Here is a 7,307-nt window from a genome sequence, read left to right on the forward strand (position 1 = left end):
ACTGTCAAGGGGTTCCCATTATAAGCCAACCGCGTAAGGAACGCAAAATCAAGGAACATAACACTGGTATGACGGAAACTAGGGCGGCAAGAGTGGAACAAAACACCAGGCATAAGGCCGAGCCTTCCACCATTTACCAAGTATATAGGTGCATTAAAGTAAACAAGATATAATAATGATATCCCAACAATAAACATGTTCCAACAAGGAACAAAATCCATCTTCACCTGCAACTAGCAACGCTATAAGAAGGGCTAAGCAAAGCGGTAATGTCGTGGAATTGTCATGGCAGATGTCCTAGAGCAAGGACTTAGTCGTAGGGGCATCGCACTAGGAAGCTGTCACACCCACGATGCGGCTATATCTCCCACGTGTCGGAGCATGACTTAGAGGCATAACCGCATTGTAGGCATGTCGCAAGAGGGGTAATCTTTACACATCCCATGTACTGAATAAGAAAGGGATAAAGAGTTGGCTTACAATCGCCACTTCACACAATACATAAATATAGCATTACAACATCCAGAATACAAACACGGCCCGGCTACGGAACCAAAATAAAAGAAGACCACCCCTAATGCTAGATCCCCGATCGCCCCGACTGGGCTCCACAAGCACTAGCATATATGGTGGCTAACTTACGCAAATGAGAGCGAGAAGAGAAGGCAAAGCACGTTCGAGAATCTATGATCAAGAAGTGATCCTAGAACTACTTACGTTCAAGCATAACACGAGACCGTGTTCACTTCCCGGACTCCGTCGGAAAGAGACCATCATGGCTACACACACAGTTGATGCATTTTAATTAAGTCAAGTGTCAAGTTCTCTACAACCGGACATTAACAAATTCCCATCTGCCCATAACCGCGGGCACGGCTTTTGAAAGTTCAAAACTCTGCAGGGGTGTCCCAACTTAGCCCGTCACATGCTCTCATGGTCAACGAAGGATATTCCTTCTAGCGGGAAGACCCGATCAGGCTCGGAATCCCGGTTACAAGACATTTCGACAATGGTAAAACAAAACCAACAAAGCCGCCCGATGCACCGACATCCTGATAGGAGCTGCACATATCTTGTTCTCAGGGCAACACCGGATAGGTCAAGCTACAGGTAAAACCAACCCTCAAGTTTCCCTGAGGTGGCCCCGCAGGCTGCCCATTTCGGACCAACACTTAGAGAAGCACTGGCCCGGGGGGGTTAAAATAAAGATGACCCTTGAGTCTGCAAAACCCAAGGGAATGTGGTAGGTTGTTAGTGCAAATGTAAAACCAAGGTTGGGCCTTGTCGGAGGAGTTTTATTCAAAGCGAACTGTCAAGGGGTTCCCATTATAACCCAACCACGTAAGGAATGCAAAATCAAGGAACATAACACCGGTATGACGGAAACTAGGGCGGCAAGAGTGGAACAAAACACCAGGCATAAGGCCGAGCCTTCCACCCTTTACCAAGTATATAGATGCATTAATTAAATAAGAGATATTGTGATCTCCCAACGAATATCCATGTTCCAACATGGAACAAACTCCATCTTCACCTACAACTAACAACACTATAAGAGGGGCTGAGCAATGCGGTAACATAGCCAAACAACGGTTTGCTAGGACAAGGTGGGTTAGAGGCTTGACACGACAATATGGGAGGCATGATAAAGCATGTGGTAGGTATCGCGGCATAGCAAAAGAGCGAGCAACTAGCAAGCAAAGATAGAAGTGATTTCGAGGGTATGGTCATCTTGCCTGAGATCCCGCAAGGAAGAAGAACGAGTCCATGAAGGAGATAAACGGACGTAGTCGAACGGATCCTCACAAACGCGACATTAACGGAACCAACCCGAAGAAGCACACCGGAAAGAAGCAAACAACATTGTAAACAACCCTCACATAAGCATGGCATGATGCACAACCAAGTATGATGCATGTCCGGTTTAAAGAGGCATGGCATGTCAATATGCACAAACAATACTACAAGTTAAGAGGAGCTCAATATACAATGAGTTGCATATTGACGGAACACCACATGACTTATTTAGTTCGATCTTGTTTATGTACCCAACAATATTAAATGTTGTTAAACATGGGAAGGGGTGAAGCATAATAAAACTACCTAACTAGGCAAGTTTAAATGAGGCCGGAAACAACAAACAACAATTCCGGAAAGTCCTCATATGAAATTTATGGATTTGGTACTGTTCTGCCCTAAACCATATTTTAGAGTTGTTAAACATGCAAATCAAGTACACCATGTTAAACTAGGAAATTTTCTACCCCATTTACATATAAAGTTTATTAGGTTTGGAGCTACGGTTGTTTAGTTATGAAATTAAGCATTTTAACATGGCATTAGAGCAAAATTAAAGCAAACATCAATATAAACATTTCAAACATGCATGAAAGTGGCATATTATGAAACTAGATGAAATTCTAGTCATTTTTCATATATAAATCATTTTAATACGATGCTCGGTTAATGAGTTATTATATGCATGAAGTGCAAGGGTTTTTCTGCAAAACTGGCAATTCGGGATAAAAGCTAAATTCGTTCTGCAGGGAAAAAACATTGAACAGGCCAAAACTGGTAGGCTAGCCCGATAGGAGGAAAAAAACAGAGGAGGAGCGCTGGGGTGTGGCCTCACCCAGTGGGCCTTGGCCCGTCAGTGGAGAAGGAAGCAACAGGCCGGCGTGGCTGGGCTGGACGAGTGAGATGCGGCCAAGCACGGGCGCGTGGAGTGGAAGCAGTCAACGCGGGCGCTCCTGGCTGTGGCTGTTCGTCGTCTTGTTCCAGGAGAAGGAGCAGGGCGAAGCAGAGCAACAACAGAGGGACTTGGCGGGGCGAGCGACTACGGGAACCGGCCAGATCCGAGGCAAGGGCGGCGGTGGAAGGCGACGGCTTCAAGTGGTGCAGACGCGGCAATAGGGCGATGCAGGAAGCAGGGAGGCCGGCAGATGCAGAGGTCCAGCGAGGAACTCCGGCGAAGGGGGCTTGGGGAGGTCGATCCGGGCCGGATCGGTCGCGTACGAGGCTTGGGCGCACCAAAGCTTCGGGATGGAGGCGGCAGACGGCATCCATGGCCACGGTGGCTCCCTGGGTCGCTGGCCGGCGATGTGCGGTGGAGGGCCGAGCGGGAGCTCTGGTTCCTGGTCTGCTGTGGAGGAACTCGGGAAGGCAGGCGCGCTGCGGGCATCCAAGGCATCCTGCGGGACACGGAGAGAAAGAGAGAGTTGAGAGAGAAGGAGAACGAAGGAAGGCCAGAGGGAGAGGGCACGGGATTCATGCGGGTGAAGCAGAGGACGGCGTTGAGCTCGTTCCCGAGCCGAGGAAGCAGGGGCGCGGGACATGGCGCAATGCAGGAAGATGGAGGTTGTCAGCGGAAGATCTCGTGGATTTTTGGGTGGCGCGGAAAACACGGCAGGCGTTCGGAGAGAGGTGGATCTGAGATGGGTGGTGGTTGGCTCATTGGGGAAGACGAGGAGGAGACCAGGTGGGCTGGCGGTGGCGCGATGGGAAAGGATGGATGGGACGGCTAGGTTCTAGGGTTAGGTAGGTTTACACTGATTAAATAGAAGGTACGTTTTTGTTAGGGGCTAAACTAGTCTGTCCGATTGTAATCAGGCGGTCAAAAAAATATAGTCTAGGAAGACCAAATAAGAAAACGGTGATGCTTTGTAGATGTTTGGGGATGATCCGAAACCAACGGTGACGACTGCCCGGGTCGGGTCCGGGACAACTTTCAGGCGCGCGCTCGAGGGGGGCCATGCGCTGACGAGAGAGGTTAGGTTGGGCCTGACGGTAAGTAGTGGATTGTGTAGACGGTCTAGGGAGGAAAGAGAGGAAATTCCCGGCAACAGTTTTCGGAGACCGAAAACGTCCGACGATAGACCAGCTATATTGCCGCTATATATATCCGTTGAGGCATCAAACGGACTCCGATTGCGATGAAACTTGGCAGGCGGTCTACCAACACTATAACAAGACCGCACACCAACTCTCATCCCATTCTGAGAACATTTTCCGGGCACTTATAAAATACTATTTCGGACATGCCGCGGGCGCGTGTGAGTGTGGTTGGGCTCATAACGGACAACAGACGGAACTAGGGGAACCCGGATGGATGCAAGTTTTGAAAACATGATGATGCAATGCACATGATGACATGTCAATATGCAACATGCAAACGAATGACAAGGCAACAACACGAATAACTGGAAGACACCTGGCAGATCGGTCTCGGGGCATCACATAAGCTTAAAGGGGTTAATCAGGACAAAGGACACGAGAGGGTTTTATACTTGTTCGGCCCCTTACGACGAAGGTAAAAGCCTATGTCTAGTTGGGATTGGTATTGCTGGGGTTTAGATCACCAAGAGGCTCAACTCACCGGCTTGGTTATCGATTTGTTGTTTCTTGCCCTAAGCCCCCACCGGGTCGTCCCCTTATATACATGGGTTGACGTCTGGTGGCCTACAGAGTCCCGGCCTGCTCATAATCGTTTCCGGCTCGGTGACTTCCTTTACATGCCTTTCTTTACAAGTCTTCCCTTATATACAACGGTTTACAATATCGGGCCTTAAGCCACCTCCAGGCCCTTGGGCCTTCTATAAGGTTTAATAAACTATCGTCTTGAATGTTTACTAGGCTTCTTGCATAACCCGCCATTGGGGCTGACCCAGCCCCTCCTGGGCGGGTCATGACTGATAGTAATATCCCCAACATTAGGCCCCATGTTGACTTTGAATTTCATTCTTTGTCAATCTTCAATACTTAGACAAAAATCCATCTTCTTATCTTCGTTGAAGTTTTCGTAACCCGCCGTGACGTCATATCTTGAAAACGCAAAGAACTTTCATGACGTCATCTCCCAACGGATCTTTTATCTTTAATGCTTCCCGAGAATCGAGGCATTTGTGTAGCTAGATAACCATTATTCGGCTCTCCTCGATTTTTGCGCCCGTCTGTTCACATCTTTCCTTATAAATAGGCACGCCTCAGCCTTCTCATTCTCCTCTCATTCTCCATCTTCTTCCTCTCGCAAACCCCCTGCTGCTCGAGCTCTGCTGCCGCTGCGCCTCATCTCCGTCTCCGTCGACTCTGGCTGCTGCATCAACCCGAACCCATCCAGAGAGACCGCGGCGACCTCCGCAGAAAACCTACAACCGTAAGTGTTCTTTCCTTCGTTTCTCAGATCTGCATTAGGGTTTCCGAGCTCCTGCGTGTTCTCCATATTTCATCATAGTTCATCATAGTTCTTCCATCGCAAGCATTTTCTGATCCAAAAATCTATATATATGCTCGCACGGTAGTGTTTTTGTACCTCTTCTTGATCCACAGATCCCTTTTTCTGATTCAAAGGCTGCTTTAAAACTTTCAGACTCCTCTGCACTAAACTTTTTAGGTCTAGAATTTTTTCCATTTTGAATAGCCATTTGATTTGGAATAATACCAAACAATTTAGGAAACTTGTTTGTCTCAACACTTAGCTTAATTTGCCTTCCTCAAATATCTATAGTCATGGTGGCTTACCATGTCGGCTTAATTTTCCTTATATGTCATTAGCCCTTAACTAAGTCGCCATTACTTGTTTGCATCATCATTTCTTAACTGTCAATCTCACCATTAAACTGAACCGGCATGTTGCCTTTCTTTTCAGTTCGTCTTTGCACATCATGCCGTCCAAAGCACCAACCATCTGTAACTGGGTTCCCTCAACCGTAACTGAGGAACGTTTGAAAGAGTTCTTCACCATAGGATTTCTGCCAGCGAAAACCTTCATGTCTTACCATGCCCCTGACTCGTAAGAAGAATGGCCCAATCCAAGAGACGGCGAAGTGATCGTTTTCACTGACCACGTGAACCGTGGCTTCTCACCGCCCGGCTCAAAGTTCTTCAAAGAGGTCCTCCACTTTTTCAAGCTCCATCCTCAAGATATCGGGCCTAATTCCATATCTAACATCTGTAACTTCCAAGTACTATGTGAAGTATATCTTCAACAAGAGCCGACCGTGGAGCTATTTAGAGAATACTTTTATCTGAACTGGCAGAATGAGTGCACCAACGGCCTTAGCTTAGAGCTTGGAGGCATATCAATTCAGCGCCGGCAGGGTGCCATCTTCCCCCTCATTGTCTTACCAAGTCACCCAAAGGACTGGAACCAGACTTGGTTCTAGTGCCAGGACACTTCACCATCAAACGAGAAGCCACTGCCGAGTTATCGCTCCGATCGTCTTGACTCCAAGTTCGCGCTTCCTGATAAGCTTATGGTCGCTGAACGCAAGAGGCTGATACCATCCATCAAAAGGATTAATGATCTGTTAGGGAATGGGTTAACTGGAGTTGATCTGACCCACTGCTGGATCTCATGGCGGGTCATCCCTTTAAGCCGTCGATCAAAGCTGATGTAAGAGTATGGTGGAGGCCCGGATGACTCTCTTCGTCACAGCCCCATTCAATTAACAGAAGAAGATATTGTTTCAATGTCAACTCTTCTGGTGAACGAGAAATACGAAGATTGCAGTGTCATTGGGTTAAACCCCTTCTACCAGCTTAACCCGGTGCCAGAAGTAAGGATATTGTTATTTCTCTCCGTTGTATTTTCCCAGTCGTATTGTTTTAATACTTGCCTGACTCTTTTTCTTGTTTTTACCTGTCTGCAGGCCAACTCTGACTTCTGGAAAGTTAAATACGACCATGAGGCTGCCAAGAAAGCGAAAACCGCCGCCATAAACACCAAGAAAATGACCCGGAGGTTGAAAAAGAAGAAAAAGAACACTGCTGAAGATTGGATGAAGCTTGATGACACATCTGATTCGGAGGTATCCCTTGATTCCCTCAGCCAACTTTTTAACAATCTTATTGACACTGATCCTTACCAGGATGACACTGGGGCCACTCAAGCTGTGGAAGCAGAGGTAACTATCATTTCCTCCGACTCAGAGCCCATGCCAAGACAAAAAGTTCGACGAGTGATCCGTAAAGTAAGGTTTTCTAACCCTTTAGCTCTCTTGGATCCCAACTTTTCTTTGAAAAAGCAGCAACATGAAAGCCGCCGTCAAGCTCGGACTGAAGATGAGCCAGCTGTCGTTCTTCAACAAACTCCTCAGAAGCGCCCGAATGAGGTTTACTTCTTTCTGTCTTTAACTCTGTTTAATGGATCCTTCCCCTTGTATTACTTTAACTCTATTTTATCTTTTTAGGAGGTGTCTCGCTCTTCTGGCGACTCATCACAGACGCAATTTCCGGCCTTCAAGACTGCCCTTGGGTAATGAAAAATCCTCATGTTTTCCGGGTTGTTCAAATTGTATCTTTATACTGAC

The sequence above is a fragment of the Triticum urartu genome, chromosome 6A (assembly GCF_056163025.1).
Source record: "Triticum urartu cultivar PI428250 chromosome 6A, HENAU_Tu73, whole genome shotgun sequence".
Lineage (NCBI taxonomy): Eukaryota > Viridiplantae > Streptophyta > Magnoliopsida > Poales > Poaceae > Triticum > Triticum urartu.